Raw genomic sequence first — 18,863 nt, 5'->3', positions numbered from 1 at the left:
GGACTCTGGTTGTCCTGATAGTCCAGTTATTGAGGCGTGCTCCTTTGCTTAGAGCCTGTATAGAAGGGCCTTCCTCCCCCTCCTTCTCGAGAATATCTTAGCAGTCCATGATATTGTCCTTTAAAAACAAGTTTTTCACTACTGCAAGCGCTTCTTCTTCGTCCGTTCCATAGACGATGCCTGCCTGTTGGAAAGTCTGCTCCAAACGCGGTATCGACTGCTCTAGTGGGTAGTAAGGGCCGCGCCAGGGTGGCGACCAGTTGTTGAACTCTTCCCAAGTGTATTCGTACCCCAAGCCAAAAGTGGTGCCATGTTTCTTGAGTGTTATGGGTTTAGCGATTCCTTGGAGGTTTTTGCCGAGGCCTTTGCCAGGCTCGTACCCACTCTAATTCAATATACTCTCGATCTTGTTGTCCCGCCATTTGTTTTTGTCGACAGCATTGACCCACTCGATGTGGTGGTAGGTTTCTCCGCCCAGCTTTCTTCTCCCTCCGATCACTAGAATGGTCTGGCGACTGTATAAGGTGTTGCTACCGTCGCCGTGAATGATCACCTCCTGGTGATTCCATTCGAACTTTACTGCCTGGTGCAGTGTTGATGCTACGGCCCCAGCAGCGTGAATCCATAGCCGTCCCAACATCAGGTTGTAAGATGCTGGCACATCTTTCACCTGGAAATCAACATCGAACCAGGTTGGCCCCATTTGCAAGCATAGATTAATCTCCCCAATGGTGGACCTTTGAGACCCATCAAAGGCTTTCACATTGATTGCTCCTTCTTTTATCTCATGCAGCCCTTTGCCCAACTTCTTGAGTGTCGCCAGAGGACAGATGTTAAGGTTAGAACCCCGTCGACCAGGATCCTGGTGATGAAATAGTCTTCGCATTGCACGGTGATGTGCAGGGTTTTGTTGTGACCCAGCCCTTCAGGTGGTAGCTCGCCCTCATAGAAGGTGATTTTATGGCTTTCTAATACTTGTCCCACCATATTGGCCATTTCCCCGCCAGTGATATTACTTGGCACGTATGCTTCACTCAGTACCTTCAATAGAGCATTTTTGTGTGTCTTGGAATTCTGCAATAATGAGAGGATGGATATCTGTGCTGGTGTCTTGTTTAGCTGGTCGATAACCGAATACTCCTTGGCCTGTATTTTCCTCCAAAGATCGTCTGGACCCATCTCAATGATGAATGGCCGGTTGGAGGCCTACTTGCTGGACTCAGCTAGGTATTCTGGGGTATAGACTCTCCCAGTTCTTGTCATACCTTGTGCTGCAACAGTCTCTTCAAACCTGACCTTTCCTTTTCTCCTAGCCTTGGCTGTGTAATCCCAGGGTATAGCTTTTGCATGGAATGACGGCATGGTGTACATCACCACTGGGATCGGTGCGGCCACCTTTACTTCGAATGGGACATGCTCTTTGGGTGGCAAAACTGCAACCTCAAATGGTGCTGGTGCTTTTGTTGATGGCGCTGCATTAAACTCAAGAGGGATAGACACATCTACCTCACTGACCTCAGATGCTTGGATCTGGACTATGATGGGGTTGAGAGTAACTGTTGGCTTCTTTGGATCATCACCTTCCGCGATCAACCCTATGGATCCCTCGGGATCCCAATCATCCTCTACTTTAATCATGTGAATACCCCCGCCTTTATGGTCTGGTAGAGGGTTGTTTCGGACATTTGGAGTGGGTTCCTTTGCCACAATAATCTTATTATCGACCAGAGACTGGATTTTGTCTTTCAAAGAACAATATTCGTCGATGGTGTGCCCTTTCATGCCGGAGTGGTATGCACAGGATTAGTTTGCGTTGATCCACTGAGAAGGGTTCTCAGGAGTGGTAGGAGGAGGTGACATAACCAGCAGCTTTGAGTCTCTCGTACAACTGGTCAATAGGTTCAGCGATGGCTGTATATTATTTGGGAGGTCTGCGATCAAAATTTGGTCGGGGTCTAGGGAAGTTCTGACGTGCAGGAGGTGATTGATAGTGGGATGGTTGAGCATTGTAAGTTTGGTAGACATATGCGGGTTGGGAATATCTGGGCAAAGTAGGCTGATATATGGGAGGCGGAGGTGATTGATAAGTGGGCGGTGAGGGTGCTTGGTAGTTCGGAGTGGGCTGATATGTGAGTGGAGGTGTTGGGTAAGTTTGGTACTTGATAGGAGATTTGGTCCTTTGTGCAACCATCATGGCTCCTACGTCCCTCTTTTTAGACACACCACCAGACTGCAAGGCCTTATTTGTGGCTTGCAAGGCCTCGAAGTTTGTGACCATACCGCTTTTGATACCCTCTTCAATCCTTTCACCCAGTTTAATAATGTCGGAAAATTTGTGGCTCTCGATCATCATTAGTCATTCGTAGTATTGCGGGTCTTGGGCCCGGACAAAGAATTTGTTCATCTGTTCCTCCTCTAAGGCAGGTTTGACCTTAGCAGCTTCGGACCTTCAGCGAGTAGTATACTCGCGAAATGTTTCTGTACGCTTCTTCTTTAGATTCTGAATATAGAACACATCTGGCGCGTTCTCTGTGTTAAACCTGAACCTGTCCATAAAGTCAGACGCCATGCCTACCCAGCTTGACCACTTCTTTGGATCTTGGCTGATGTACCAAGACAGCGCATCTCCTTTTAGACTCCTCATGAACAACTTCATACGGATTCTCTCGTATTTCCCTACTCCAACCAGCTTTTCACAATACGTCCTCAAATGGACCCTTGGATCGCCTGTACCATCAAGCATTTCAAACTTTAGAGGTTTGTACCCCTCGGGCAGTTCGAAATCGAGCTGTACGCAAAGATCTTCATAGTCCAGCCCCTCAATTCCCTTGTATCCTTCAACGCCCTGAATCTGGCTAGTCAATTTCTTAAGTTCCTCAACCAGGTTCCTGATGAGCAAGTCTTTATCATCAGACTCGGGTGTGCTTGAGATGGGTTGGGTAGAGTGTGGCATGGTCTCCACGTAGATGGGGGTGTTATGGTGGGTGTGGAAGTGGTCATTTGTGGAGTTTTGTAGTTCTGGGATGAGCAACGGGGTGTTGTTTGAGGTATGGCAGGTGTTGCATTGGGTTTTCGGTGGAATAGTATGAGGAGCGGGATGATTCTGTTGCTTCAGGATGTTTTGAGGTGGTGTAGGGTTTTGAGCATTGGGAAAGGTAACATCCGGGGTGCTGAGGGAAAATGACAAGCTTGCCAGATTACGAACCTGGTCGAGCTCTTCCCGGAATTTCAGCAATTTCTGTTCAAGTTGGGATACATTTTCCTGAGTACCGTGACCATTAGTGGCCTCTACCCGTTTAGTTGAATTCTCCTTTCTGCCGTTGTTCAAATCTTCCATCTTGCCTTTGTTCTTGTTTTTGACAGGACTAAGAGGAGGAGTGGGTGGAGGGCCCCTAGATCTCGTGGAATAGGATGATGTTGCCAGAGTGTACGGACTAACCTTTGGGGAGGGGAATAACAAAAGATAAAACAAAAAGGTAACCAAGTTAGTGAGGATTATAGGAAGTATTGAAATATTAGAACACATAGTGCGGGAATGTAAATGGTGTCCTAATTTGGGGACCCCTGTGTGCGCGAGGTAGGCCTAGAAACAAGTTGATTTGGAGAACTTAGAATGCTAAATGCTTCATTTTATTGGTAAAAATAGACGAATCCCAAAGCGACACTAAATAAGCAAGAAATAGAATCACTAATGGCCATTGGCCTTATTACATTTTATAAAGCGAAAAGATGAACTCCTATCTATTTGGTCCCAGAAGGACCCTCCCCAGATTCGGCATCCTTGGCTCCTTCGAACGGCTTCCCCAACTCGCGAAGTCCCAGCAATAGGTAGGCCCTGGCCAGATATCCGCCTTCGGTTCCTTCAGCATTTTGGCAGTCTTCGACTCTCTTGAGAAACTTTCTCTCTAACTCCATTATGCCTCGCTCCAAGTATCCCAGTCGCTTGTTGGCACTGACAGCCATGTCCTTCCATTCCTCAATTAGCTTCTGGTTAGATTCTTATATCTCGAGGTGCTCGCTTTCTTACTCCCGGATTCTTTTGCGCAATTGGTTGTATTTGACCTGTGCCTCGGCCCCTTCATCTATAATTTTGTGACCTCGAGCAAACCCTGGCTGGCCCAGACTATCATGATTGTCTTCCAACCAACATGAGTAGAAAGGAGCGCAACCAGCATGATACCTGTCTGGCTCGATGGTATCTCTCCCCATTATGATCTTGCAGTGCCACATATGCTGAGCTTGGCATTTGTAAGGACTATCATGCTCTTGGAAGTCAGCTCGGAAATGACTCATCTTGTCGACCCTGGGTATAACCTGCTTCCTACCAGCTTGCCTCATAACCCGAAGTGGGATGTAAGGGTGTGTCCCCCTGAGACCAATCAGCATCAGGAAAGGTGTGTCTCCTGATCGGGCGATGAACTCCTCCGTCGGAAACAAATTGAACATCCACTGAATTTGCTCCTCGGTCAAATTATCAAATAGCTCAACCCATATTTTAGCATCCTCTGGCTGAGCGAACATGTCGGGGATGTAATTCATTCGCTTTGGGTGATGAAAAGCAATGTGATCATCCCAGTCCATACGCCGGATTTCTTGTCGATATTCGCCTCTTTGGAGATGTTCCATGAGCCAGTGTTGGAGTAATAGATTGCAACCTTCAAAGTGTTTTTCTCCTCGCTGACACTTTTCCAAGGCTCGGTATATGTCTCCAATAATCATGGGTACGATGCTAAACGCATGCCAATCAATCCCTTCCATAAGGGTTTTGGTTACCACAGCCAGCCTAGTATGAATTCTGCCTTTCTTTGTCGAGAATACAATTAGACCCAGGAAGCAGAATATAATGACGAAAACTCTACGATGGATGTGTCCCAAAGATGTGATGGAAAACTCACCAGAGTAGGTACGGTAAGATTTGATGTGACCGTACCTTTCATACAAGTAATCAAAAGGAATGTATGTATTCTTCAACCACGTTAATTCTTGATTCTTCTTCAAACCCATCATTTTAAGGAAGCCCCTACTTTGCGGTTCTCAGGCATTAGCAAACCCGGAGTTTCCCATACTAGACCGGCCAATCCTCCTATCTCCTCTAGCAAGGGTGCCATTTCAATGTCCCCAAAGCGAAACACAGCCCTTTTACAATCCCAAAACAGTGTGGCAGCTTCTATGATCTTGTTATTTGGTTGGATCTTCAGGAGGGAAGGTAGATTTCCTAGATATTTCTGGAAGAGAGTTTGATCACCAGAGTGAAGATCTTTCCACCAGCTTAGCAGTCTTGGATGGATGTTGGTGACCATGCCGAATCTGGGGATTTCGTGCCTCATTATCTGCAAAACAGAAGGGTTAGAGCCTACCCCCACCAGACTCGACTATTTAATATCAACAATTAGCACGAAGCATTTAGTTCTCCAAATAAATGCACAGAACGTGTTGATGTCCGTTTGGGTTTAGGGCAACCCACTGGACTTTTGGACGAGGCTATCTTAAAGGATCATTATGTGGACAACATAACTGACTCGGCTAGGTTTGACCATGATGCATGCACAGTTTAAACAGAGTAAGGTTTCTATGGGATTTTAGACTGGTACCCTTGAGCGGACAACCCAAGGGGGAAGGCTTGGAGCTGTCGACTGCACCACTGATCGACTAGTTTTATCGCAAATATGCCTTTTCGAATTTAGGGGGTGATGATATAGGAAGAGCACAACCACTCATTGTAAGCGTTGCTATAGTATTTGTTTTGGCACGAGCGGAGTATGATGTTGCGCATGATTATGAATAATTCAAAAGAAATCATGTTGACATGTATTTGCACATTAAGGAAGCGATAAATACAGCAGTTTCATAATTTAAAGCAATAAAGGAAAGAAAACAAGGAAGACATGTCAGTTTCGCTTCTAAAGAAGAAATTAAATGCTGAAAGGAATTAAACATATAATTGCGCATAGAGAGAGGTACAAATTCACAAGAATAATCTAAAATGGTAAAACCCTAAAAATCCCCAGCAGAGTCGCCATGCTGTCGCGCCCCCTTTTTCCCTCTTTGCATCGGAAAATCGGGTTTATGACATTTTGGGTATAGGACAACTCATTCCTTTCGGGAACTGGGTTTTGCATTTGAAGAGTCGCTACCTAATGATTTAAGGTGCATTAGGACACCTATAAGGTTCACTTCTAATTTTGTTTGATAACCAAAGATAGGGTAAGGGCTTGAAATTATCCTAAAAGGAAGCTGTTAGGCACCCCTCAGGATCCACTAGTGTGGTTCCCGGCCAAATTGTTCTTTTTGAATTAGTGCAATTAACAAGTAAACAAATAAGGATCAAATAAGAGGGGATTTTAATACACAAGTGTTTGGAAGTGATAAAAGTAAAACAGAGTTTGCAAAGCAATCATTAAAGGGCTAATTTTGAAAAGAAGTTACAATTCTATAAATATTTAAAGGGAAAAGACTAGACTGGTTTCAGACGATGACATCAATTATTGCTGATTTTAAATCCTATAGACATGATATCAATTATTGCTGATTTTAATTTCTATAGACATGATATCTAGTTGAAGGTGAAATGAAGCCGGCAAGATTTACATGAAATTCCTATAGGCATGATGTCTAAATGCAGAATTTAAAACAGGTCCTATAGACAGGTTCTCTAAACGCAGATTTAAACATGCAAACTTTAAAGACAAGTGCAATAGGCATATTATCTAAGTACTGAGTTAATCATACGAAAAACAAAAACAGGTCCTAAAGGCATGATCTCTACCCTTCTAATAGTTAAGCATGCACAATTACCCAGCCCTTTTTCACTAACCAACCCCAAATGTTTATTACAAATTATTACAAACCAAAATAATTAATTACATCAAAAAAATGTAAAAAAAAAAAAAGAAGAAGTAACAACCATAGGAAGCCTGATTCTGACTTCCTCTCAGAGTTATGGAACAAAACACCTCAAATGCCAACTTGCTTCAAAGCCTTTCTCAGACCTGGGTGTGTCAAAGTTCCCTAAGGGTCTGAAGGGACCCCGGGCAGTGCTTACACCCAAGTTTGCATAACCAGATAGAGATGAGTGCAATGTGGGAGAGTCAGCCCTTATGTGTCCAAGTTCGGAGGGAGCTCATGGGTCCAAAGGCAAGGCTCACACAAGAGGGGCAAAACCTAAGTCTAAGAATATAGTAGAAGTGCAGTAACATAGATTTAAAACTGAGTGGAGAATAGGGAGGGGTAAGGGTGATTGGAAAATAGTAGTAGTATAGCTAACATTACACAAAATCAGCACTTTCATACAAAGGGGTCATGGGTTTGGGAATTCATTGCAGGGAGTATATGACCTTAGGAAGGGGCCAAGTTTGGGGCATGTACAACAATAGATGGTGCTGGCATGCCCATATACTAGCCTGAGAAGACAACACATAGAGGGGGTGTGAAGCATATGACCCTAAGTAGGGGTCAGGTTTTGGGTCATGCACAGCAATGTCTAATGCTTACATGCCCCCAAACCAACCAAAGAATACAAACACATAGGGGATATGGGGGTTTGGGGTTCATAAGTCATAATAAGTGACTGACAGAGTTCGTACATAAGAAAAGCAGTAATTCAGAAGAGAAAGGGGCAGATTACAGTATGCTCAGTAAGGGAACTTGATTAAACACAAGCAGGAAACAGGAAAGAGTGAGAGAAATAGTAAGGAAACATGTTGTTGTTGATGCTGGAAAATTAATTAGAACATACCAGTAAAGAAGCAAATGCAGAAAGAAAAGTAAGCAAATGCCCCACAGCCTAGCCTTGGCTTTCAGCCGGCTAGACAAGGCAGCAATACAAGTAGTAACAGAGAAAAGAAGAGAGTTTTTAGTGAGGTGTGTGTTCTGAACTCATGTTTTTTGTTCCTTGTGTTCGTGTGTTTGAAAGAAGAGGGATGCAGGGTATTTATAGCCTTTTTGAAAACGAGTGAAGGAAGGTAATAAGTAAAGTTTTTATACAAATATAGAAACAATCTCCAGTCAGAATCAATTATACAAGTGATTCCCTTTAATTAAGGAACCACTGTCTAACAGATTTAAATAAGGAAAGAGATCAGTTTAGAGACGGACTGATTATTGCCATAAAAGAAGTAGTAAAAACATTAAGTAAGTAATCAAGTCTAAGTACAGAAATATGCTTATTTTGGAAATAAATTCAGCAAGGTAAATATTAAAATAATGGGAAAAGAATCAATCAATTTTTAATGGGCGAGTGAAATCAGGGTTCATAAAAAGGGAAACTTTAGAAATCAGTTACAAGATGAAGATCAATCAAGGAAGAAACTTCAGCATATAAATAAAGTGAACAAGGTCATCAGACATGCGAGGCCAAGCACATTTGCAAAAGAGATAATCACAAGCATATAGTAGTGGTAGAAATTAGCCAGGGTTCAGTAGTAAAGCAAACATTCGAAGCATAGTAATCATGTAGGTCCAGTCACATTGAATCGATAGTGTAGATAGTAAAATCAGATAAGTCACATAAAGAAAAGAAAGTCTTAAACAAAGCTTTCAGTCAAGTCAAGTACTCAAACAAACGATTTCAGACCCAAAGACCTAGGGCTTTTCAACAACAATCGAGTTTTAAAAAATGACAACACAAATAAGTCAAACAAGAACGAGGAACTTAGTTAAACAAGTACACATTAAACAAATAGCTTCAGGATTCAAATGAGACCCAAAAGAAATTAGGGTTTTAACATGCTAACTCAGATAGAAGAATAATATGAACAAAATCATAACAAAATCAGAAATACATTAAAATCAAAGATCTTTGAAAAGAAAATTTAGAGTAAAAACCTTAATCGGGGAAGTTGAAGGGTCGTTTTTGAAGGAAAGTTAAAGAACCTTCGAGAAACACTTAAGAAAGTCATAGCGAGTACAGATCTAATGCAGATCTGAATGAAGTAGAAAGATCTTAGAAATTAGGGTTTCAGAAAATCCAAAATAAACGAGAAAGGCCTTGAAAGTTACCGATCTAACCAGGAGAGTCATGGATCTGACTCGAATGGCCATGGCTGGCAGGAGAAAGGTCAGAGATGACCGAAGAAAGGTCATTGAGCAAGGACTGGACCAAATCCTTTCGAGGTTTGGTCATGAAACCATAGAATCAAACATATAGGAGCCATGGAAGGCTAGTACAGGCCTCAAATGACCACGGAAGGCCATAGATTAGGTAGGTATTAGGGTGGATTAGGATGGCGATGGCTAGGGTTTAGTTGGTGTTGAAGAGAGGATTTGAGAGGAAGGGGGTTCAAGGGCGGCAGTAGGTGAGAAATGATAGGGTTTTGGGGTCGTTTGGGATTAATTAAGGTTAGGGGGAACGGGAGCCGTTGATCTAAATGATCAAGGGCTGGGATTGAAATGGTTAGGTGGGAGACCGGGTTTTGTTGTTTAAACGGGTAAGGGGTCGGATTTAAAAGGAATTGGGCCAAGGGAAATTGGGTTAAAATTGGGGTCAATTTTGGGCTATAATTGAAATGTAACTGGGCTATCATTTAAATAGCCAATTTTCCCCTATTAAAATTATAAAAAATAGTAAATTGATTTCTGGAAATAAATTAAAAGTGCTAAAATGGTTTATGACATATAATTAACCATTTAAAAATACTGGACTTAATCTTTATGAACATAAACACAATTAAATCCTAATGAGGCTAATGTTGCAGTTATACAATTTAGCCTTAAAAATACTAAATGATTTTGTAAAAAATATGCAAAAATTCCCTTAGCTAAATCTTAGCATAAATATAAAAGTTCAACAAGTGAATCACCAAAAAATGATAATTTTAGAAATAATTATTGGGGTTTTATGGATAAAAATAGGGAAATAAATTGATTTAAAAACCTTTAAAAATTAAGAAAAAATAATGAGACGCGTGGACATACATCATATATGCATACATATGCTATTTTCAGGGTACTTCGCATATTAAAATATATATAGGGAAAAATTGGGTATCAACAGAGGTTATATGTCAAAAGATACTCACTTATTATTTTTACTTGTGCATATAATATGTAGAGAAGCAATAATGAGATAGAGAAAAACGAAAAGCCGTACAAAAATGGAGCGACAAAGTAAACAACAAAGGGCTCCAAATTATCATCAAATCAGAGTCTTACAACACAACATAATGGCAAAATATAACAGCCCATAATTCATCATGGTTGCAGCATGCAACCCAATCCACCTATATGAGTGTGTGTGTGTGTGTATATAGATATATAAAATCATTGTTGCAGCGTGCAAACCGATCCACAAATCAAGATTAACTCCATTACAGCGAGGAACCTGATCCATATATATATATATATGATCATATGAAACTACAACAACAACCAAGCGCGGGAAAGTTCACAACATAACGCCGGAATACAAACACGCGGTATCCTACTAGGAAACGCAAACTCAACCAAAATAGGTTAGGGAGCCCGGTATCAAAGAGCTAGTCTCCCATATTAATGACTAGGCTTCCATAATGCATAAATAGACACACAACTAATCTAAACGTCACCCGATCCGGCTAAGCAAAGAAGAGTAAGGAACGAAATAGGTAAAGATGTTTGGCAAGTAAAAACAGGCATCAAAAGGGGTCATCTAATTAGTGGAATCATGTAACAACTAGAGACATGTAGCAAGTAACGCATATAATGAGTGATGGCATGTAGTAAGTGAATGCATGTAATAAGTGAATGAATTTCACTGGTTAAAGTATGTAACAATTAAATCACATAACAATAATTATCTCTTAATGTAATGCCCCTCCGGTCATTTTGAGTATTTAGCCTCGCTTACCATATTTAATGCTTTTCATATGTGTATTTATGGTTACGTGACTTGCCCGGAGGATTATTTTTTGGTTCGGGGAAGGTTTTGGTGTGAATCAGACACTTAGTCCCAAGGTTGGAAGCTTAAGATGAAAGAGTTGACTGGAGATTGGCTTTTGTGTAGACGACTTCAAAATGGAGTTTTGATGGCTCCAGTAGCTTCGTCTGGTGATTTTGGACTAAGGCGTATGTTCGAATTTGGATGTCTGTAGGTTGGTTTGGTGCTTTTTGGCGAAAGTTGGACGGTTGAAAGTTCCGCGACCCAAAATCCCAACTTGTCGTGATGACACCTAACTAATTACTAGGCAAGCCGACAACCACATAACAACTACGCATCAGAATTACACGATTCAATAAGCTCAAAAGCGGAAAAATCTCATTGATAAGTGATAAAAATAATTGTAACTCTACTACAACCATCCCAAAATCATTGTGTCACCGAATACATGAGCTACTAAGTGTCAACAAAGTCTGAAACTCTAGCACAATTGTCTAAGAAAGAAGAACAGTACTAACTAAAAACAAAAGGGAGGAGAGTGAAGGTCTGCGGGGATCATAGGAGCTATATCGAAGTCTCCGAGTAGGTACGAGGACCAGATCTAGCAATCACTGCGTCCAGATGTACCTGGATTTGCACACAAAGTGCAGAGTGTAATATGAGTACAACCAACCCAATATACTCAAAAAGTAATAGGACTAACCTTGGACTGAAAGCAGTGACAAGCTTAGAGGGATACATTCAGAACCAAAATAATGACAACACAATATAACAAATACCATGACAGTAATAACTGAGAGAAACTTCCATATACAACTCGTTCACAATACAGAAATTTAGGCATGCTTTAAAGTTCAACCATTTAAGACCAACACTGATAAAATATGCCAAGTACAGCTAGCATGAGGAATGATACATCTCTGTGCCTACATGTCAAATATGTATGAAAAATGTAATGTATCACAGTGATAATCCCAGGTACTCACACTCTCAGAGTACTCAATCCGTCTATCTCAAATTCCCACTCATCACACATAATCTCTCAACACTGTATGGGTGCCTGATATGAATGCCCCTCACCAAAGCATGTGTACATAAATCACTATGCCTACGCTCACTGCTAGTATATCATACTCCAAAGAGGCAGATCTTGCCTAAGTGCTAATATAAAGCCTATAAGCCTGCTGTGGCGTACAGCCCAATCCACAATAATAAATAAGTGTTACACCCCGTACTTTTAAGTTAGAATTCATCTTAAGTGAATCAATATGATTAAGATAATTGAAGAACCTTTACAAAGATAATGATGGGTCAAAACAAGTTTTAAGGAGTATCGTGAGGGTTGGAAGGTTAAGAAGCTAATCGAATCGAAGAAGATATGTTCCGTCGAAAGTCAGCAAGTTGGGAATGTTATAAGCCGTACTTGTGGGGTGAGACTAGGGTTCTTAAGATGATATGAAGGTAATGCTATGAGGTATTTTAGTCCTGTTATAGTCGTGTGTTAAGTTTTGAAGCCAAGTGAGTTATGAAACAAAAGTCGACAAAAGTTGTCACAAGTTACATTTATTATTTTACTGAAAAGTTTGGTCTAATGTTACAGCCATTTTCTCTCAATGTACTTGAAGTTATGTGGTGATCTACCTACCAAATTGAGTATCTATGAATCTAGTTTCTAACGCATTACACCGTTTGTCAATACGATATTGGAGTAGAGAGATATTTGTATTTTTGCAAGACTGCGCCAGCAACTCCTATTGGGACACACTTGAGACGGCCACCGACCTTACTTCTTCTAAAAGATGTTTTAGCCTCATTTTGGGTCATTCCTCACCCAAAATTTGTCCGAAACCCTCTCTGACTTACCCCAAGATCCCAAGTGCCAAACTCAAGGGAAATCAACTCAAATCATCATCAAAAGTGTTAAGGACTAATAGAGAATGCTTCTATGATGTTGTGGTATGATTGAGGGCTATTGTGAGTTAAGTTGAGATGTGGTTTTGTGATGACCCAAAGGGTCATATTTTGTTTTAGAATCCGATTCTGTGTTTCAAGGCCTTGAAAACCTCATTTTCTTTCTCCTCGATTGCGTGCGCAGTCCGGGCGCGTGTCCGGAAAGCTTTTATGTGAAAAAATTAAGAAAAGATTATTTTTGGCTTAAAAAGATGATTTTTGTTGACTTTGGTCAACGTATTGGGTAAACGGACCCGGACCGGTGTTTCGACGGTCCCGGAGGGTCCGTAGTAAAATATGGGACCCGAGCTTATGTCCAGAATCAAATTCCGAGGTCCCTAACCCGAGAAATGAATTTTTGAAAAAAAAATGATAAGATTGAAAATTCAATGATATAAATGAATTGATCTTATTGGTATCGAGCTTGTATTTTGGTTTCGGAGCCAGGTATAGGTCTGTTATAGTATTTGAACCTTATCTGTGAAATTTGGTAAAAGACGGAAGTGATTTGACGTGATTCAGACCTTTTGGTGTTGAATTCATAACTCTAGGTGTTATTTTATCAATTTGATCGAATGAGCAAGTTCGTATGATATTTTAAGACTTGTGTTCATGTTTGGTTTTGATCCCCGAGGGCTCGGGTGAGTTTTGGATAGGCTACAAAGTGATGTTGGAACTTGGAGAATTGCTGGTGTAGCTGGTATCTGTTGCAGGCCTCTGATCTCGCAATTGTGAGATCAGGCTTCGCAATTGCGAGCAAAACAGGCATGGAAATTGGGAGGTCTTCATCGAAATTGCGAAGAAGGCCTGGGCCAACAGGGTTCACAAATGCGAACAATTGCGAAGAGAGTTTGGGGAGGGGTGTGATCATAAATGCGATCTTTTTGTCGCATTTGTGGAGGTCCCTGATCGCAATTGTGATCATTACCTTTGCAATTGCGAAGGCAGTAGGGGTGTGGGGAACCTCGCATTTGCGATGGTTCTTCGCATTTGCGAAGCTCTGGTCGCAAATGCGACATCTGCAGCTGTTCAAAACATAACTTAGACGGGATTTTTGATTCATTTCTCAAATTTTCAAACCCTAAACTTCAAGAGGCGATTTTTCAAAGACCATCTCTTCCCCAAATCTTAGGTAAATGATTCCTAACTTATTTCTTTTAATCCATTTCATCTTTTTACAGATTTTATCACAAAATCTAGGGTTTTTCATGGGTAATTGGGTGTTTTTGGGTAGAACTTATGAATTTCAAAATTTGGGGATTTAGAGCTAAAATTGATGTTGGATTCCAAAACCAATGCTATATCCGGTTTCGGGGGTGAATGGATAATCGGGTTTTGGTCCGAATTTCTAGTTTTGACCCAACGGGTCGGGGTCGATTTTTGACTTTTTGGGAAAAAGGTTGGGAAATCTATAATTATGCATTGGAATTTGATTGTTTAGCGTTAATTGATGTTAATAAGTTAATTATGAATAGATACGAGCGGATTGGAAGTGGAAACTAAGGGAAAAGCGGTATTTGAGGCTTGAGTTTGGCCGTGGAATTGAGGTAAGTGTTGTGGCTAACCTTAGCTTGAGGGATTAGGTATTGTTGCCTTATTTTGCTACATCTTTAGTTGTTAAGTACGACGTATAGGTGAGGTGACGAGTATCTATACATTGTTGTCGTGTCATAGCATGTGAGGGAGTCTTATACTTGTGACCGTCGTGTTACTTTGTACGTACTGTTCTTGCTTAAACTGATTATTGCTCATGTTAAATAAGTCTTCTTATGTTTTTCCTTGTTTTGGATATTGGTTGAATATTGGCGCAAGTTGAGATTTATGTAGTGAAGTTAAATGATGAAACGAGGTTGTTTAATTATGATGCCCTTGCCGGGTTGTTATTGTTTCTGTTGTTTCTTATGTGGTGAGGAAGAGTGATAAAGCACGAAAGGTGATGTCGTGCACGTTTCTATTATTGATTATCTTGTGAGGCCGTGTGATAAAGCACGAAGGGTGATGCCGTGCACTTTTCTATTATTGATTATCTTATGAGGCTGACTGATAGAGCACGAAGGGTGATGCCGTGCACGTTTCTATTATTGATTACCTGTGAGGTTGAGTTTAAAAGCAAGAAGGGTGATGTCGTGCATTTTTCACTTGCTGTGTTTACTTGTTATTATTCAAAGTGTACTCATTGTTTAAATTCTTCTACTGCTCTGATTCTTTATTTTGGTACCCCAATAGCATGTTGCCCTTTCCCGTTAAGTTCTGCTTAGCTTCTATTAATTGTTATTCTGTTAGCATATTGTTTAACTGCACAGGTTATGTTATTTGTCATGTCGTATCCTCGTCACTACTTTGCCAAGGTTAGACTAGGCACTTACCAGTAAAAGGGGCCAGTTGTACTGATACTGCACACTGCACATTCTGTGCAGATCCCGGTATTGGACCATACTGATCAGAGTTTGGGTTGCTGCCTTCAGTTCACATGAGATCAAAGGTAGATCTGCCGGCGTTCGTAGACCTTGGCGTTCCCTTCCCTCTATTTTAGATTCCTGTTTTCTTTCATTCCAAAGAACATACGTATTTCCTTGAAACCAGTATTTGTAGAAATTCTTAGACGTTCGTGGATTGTGACACAAGATATTTTGGGTAGTCTTGTACTAGAGTATTTAAACTATTATAAAAATTTCCGCACTTCATATCTGCTTAGTTTTAATTATTACTAATTTCTGTTTTGGTTAATAATTTATGTGTTAGAACTGTATCTGTTGGCTTGCCTAGCATTCTAAGAGTTAGGCGCCATCACGATCCCAACGGTGAGAATTCCGGGTCGTGACAGGTTTCGGGTTGTTGCTGTTGTCCAAGGTATTTATAATTCGATAATGAGAACTAATTTGTTAAGCTTTTCTAGGTGTTAACTAAGTTTATTGAATATGAAAACAGAAGCACAAGTGATTGACGATAAATGTTAGGGTGCTAGGAATCATATGGTACACATAAGTATGATGTTTTGAAGGTTGTGAACCAACTTATGGAATAAGAGTTGGATTACTCCAATAATTTACAAGGTTTCCATCTCAAGGTATATATAAACTCAATGAAGTTATTAGAGTTATTAATTAACTCAATTTTAAACTTATTTTCCACACTTTATCGCTTCAACCTACTTCTAACTAGTACGTACTATAAATTCCGTCATGCATCCCAATGAACTCAGAACTCTCTTGTGGACCAGGGTTCAATTCATGCTTACTTTAATCGCATGATTAAGATTTTAATTAATCCAAATATTAGTCCAAAACTTACGGGACTTTACCATAAGTAGTTGGGCCCCTCTTATACTTAAAGCTAGTTGTAGATTATATCAAAACCCAAAATGATGAACTAGTTACATTCGTGTTTGTGTACTTTGCTTCAGGGATGATTTCAGCTATTTTGCAAACATATGATTCAAATACTTCGGAGATAGAGTTAAATACTGGATAACGATTAATGAGCCTAGCTTCGTGGCCATTAGTGGCTATAGAGATGGGACTTACCCTTCAGCTCGATGCTCTGGTAAATTTGGAAATTGTAGTGCTGGTGGGGATTCACAAAGGGAGCCTTTCATTGCAGCTCACAATATGATCCTATCTCATGTAGTTGTTGTCCTCATTTGCCGCACCAAATATCAGGTTTTTTCGACGGCTCTTCCCTTTTCTTCATTATTGTCAACTCTCAACATGGCATGATCTTGCACAACATGTCCAGAATAATTATTACCTTTTTAGTTTAATGTTGGCAACCCTCAACATGGCATGATCTTGTGGAACTTGTTCAAATAGTAATTACTCTTCCAGTGCAATGATGTTGTTGTCTTGTCTAATGAAAGGAAAGGGATCACTAGGTAAACAAGATATCATTATCAGTCTCTCACTATTTTTTGTTAAGTAAAATAGGGAAATTGTATATATAGAAGACTAGAAGTGAAAAATCTATCCTTGAAAACTCCCTCCTTTATGCTATCTATCAAATCACCATAATATAGTAATTCCACTTTCTTTCTTTTCTTCTTATTTGGGTCTTTTACTTTTGATTCCTTCATTTCTATTGACTTTGAAATTGTAAGTTCGTTAGAAGACCCAAAAAGATATCAGTAACATAGTGTATTTTCTGCTGCTTTTCATAAAAGTCAAGGAGGCATGATTGGCATTACTATGGGTATCGAATGGTATGAACCGTTTAGCAATTCCTCAGAAGACATAGCTGCAACTCATAGAGCTCGATCATTCTATGGCAATTGGTAAGCCTTCTATATAAGTTATTTGGTTCTACGATATGTTAACTTTGTTTATCCAATTGTTCATTCCTGGGAAGAGAAAGAAACAGATAGAGCAGACGATTCTATTGATTTTCAAATGTTGTTGACTAAGTATCCCCATGCAGGTTTTTAGACCCTATTATAATAGGAAGATATCCTAAAGAAATAGTACAAATTTTGGGATCTAATCTTCCAGAATTTTCAATGAATGATTTGATCTTGTTGAGTTATGGCCTAGATTTCATTGGCATCAATCATCATTCGACTATCTATATCAAAGATTGCTTATATTCTGCCTATAAAGATGGAAACTCATGATCAGAGGGCTCTTATTTTACGTTTACACAAAGAGACGGTATCTACATCAGGGAACCTGTATGTTTTCTTAAATCAAATCAGTATTCTCATCTTTAATCTCAGTACGTAAGTTATTACTTGTACTTCTACACTGCTAAAATAATTTTTTTAAGGAATTTTTTTGATGAATCAGGGGGAAGTGGATTGGCAATTTGTGTACCCACAAGGAATTGAACAAGTTGTTATGTACATGAACCACAGAATCAACAATACTCCTATGTTTATCACTGAAAATGGTAAGAAATATTTTACATTATTGTCCTTTAGAATGAGATACATTTCATCAACTAATTACTTGCTCCTACTAACATAACTAGAAATGTTGCAGGCTTTGTCAGGAACAATTCTTCTATAGAGGACACCTTGAACGATGTTCGCAGAGTGAAATACTTGCATAGCTACTTAAATTCATTGGCAAATGCCATCAGGAAAGGTGCAGATGTCAGGGGGTACTATGTTTTGTCCCTTCTTGATAACTTCGAGTGGCTAGATGAATATACCACTAGATTTGGACTATACTATGTCAACTATACTAATCTTTAGAGAACTCCAAAATTATCAACCACCAAGTACCAAGAGCTCATCTATAACTTTCACATAGATCTTGAAACACATACTGCCTAGAAATAGCGTAAGAAGATGATGTATATGTGGAGGCTTGTTGAAAATTCTTATTTAGGTCTCTGTTGTTGGTAGGCAATTACTGGGCAATCATAGTATAATTGTTCAGACTAATTCCTTCCTTTATATTGCAAAAATTAGGCCCAGGCCTAATCTTTTTATTCACGCGAATAACGTAATAAAGACTTTTTTATTTTAAGTATAAATATTCTTTTGAAAGTTGAAAATTTTCCATTAGTTCGCCTTTCTTCTATTAGGTCAACATAATTTTCCAGAATTCCACCAAATGGGTGTAAAATCCTGTTGTTTTTTAACGTAAAATCATCCATGAAAGCTCGTGGTTAATATTTAAGCGGATGGGATGGAAAGGTATTAATGAAGTATAGACCATAATAACAAACTCGTGGGCGCGACTCCCTCCATGGTTTTCCTACAACCTCAGAAAGTTGTTGCCACAATATCAGCCAAAAAAATGCCATAGAAATAGATTATAAGAACATAAATTATCAAACTAATTAGCATTAATGGGAAGCATGATAGCAAAGTATATTTACATTAAACAACTACTAAACATTAAGCCAAAGCTAGTAAGGGTTACTTATATAAATTCACACTATCCATATCACTCATTTTAACATCATATTAGTAAATCGTATTTTCCTTCTCCAAAATAAAAATGGATAACGCTTGCTAAGCCCCAGTATTTACAGAGTATTACTACCGGTCTAGAGATCATAAAGCATAAGCCAAAAATATCAAAGACCTGCTTTCCAGTAAATTAAAATCCACCATTATAGG

The 18,863-nt window shown here is 39.8% G+C and overlaps 1 pseudogene; it reads left to right on the top strand.

The window, feature by feature from the left end:
- Nucleotides 1–13,414: 13,414 nt before the first annotated feature.
- On the top strand, nt 13,415–18,068 carry LOC109238271 (annotated as a pseudogene).
- Nucleotides 18,069–18,863: the final 795 nt, after the last annotated feature.

Source organism: Nicotiana attenuata, unplaced genomic scaffold (assembly GCF_001879085.1).
Source record: "Nicotiana attenuata strain UT unplaced genomic scaffold, NIATTr2, whole genome shotgun sequence".
Lineage (NCBI taxonomy): Eukaryota > Viridiplantae > Streptophyta > Magnoliopsida > Solanales > Solanaceae > Nicotiana > Nicotiana attenuata.
This window is presented reverse-complemented; position numbering and strand designations above follow the sequence as displayed.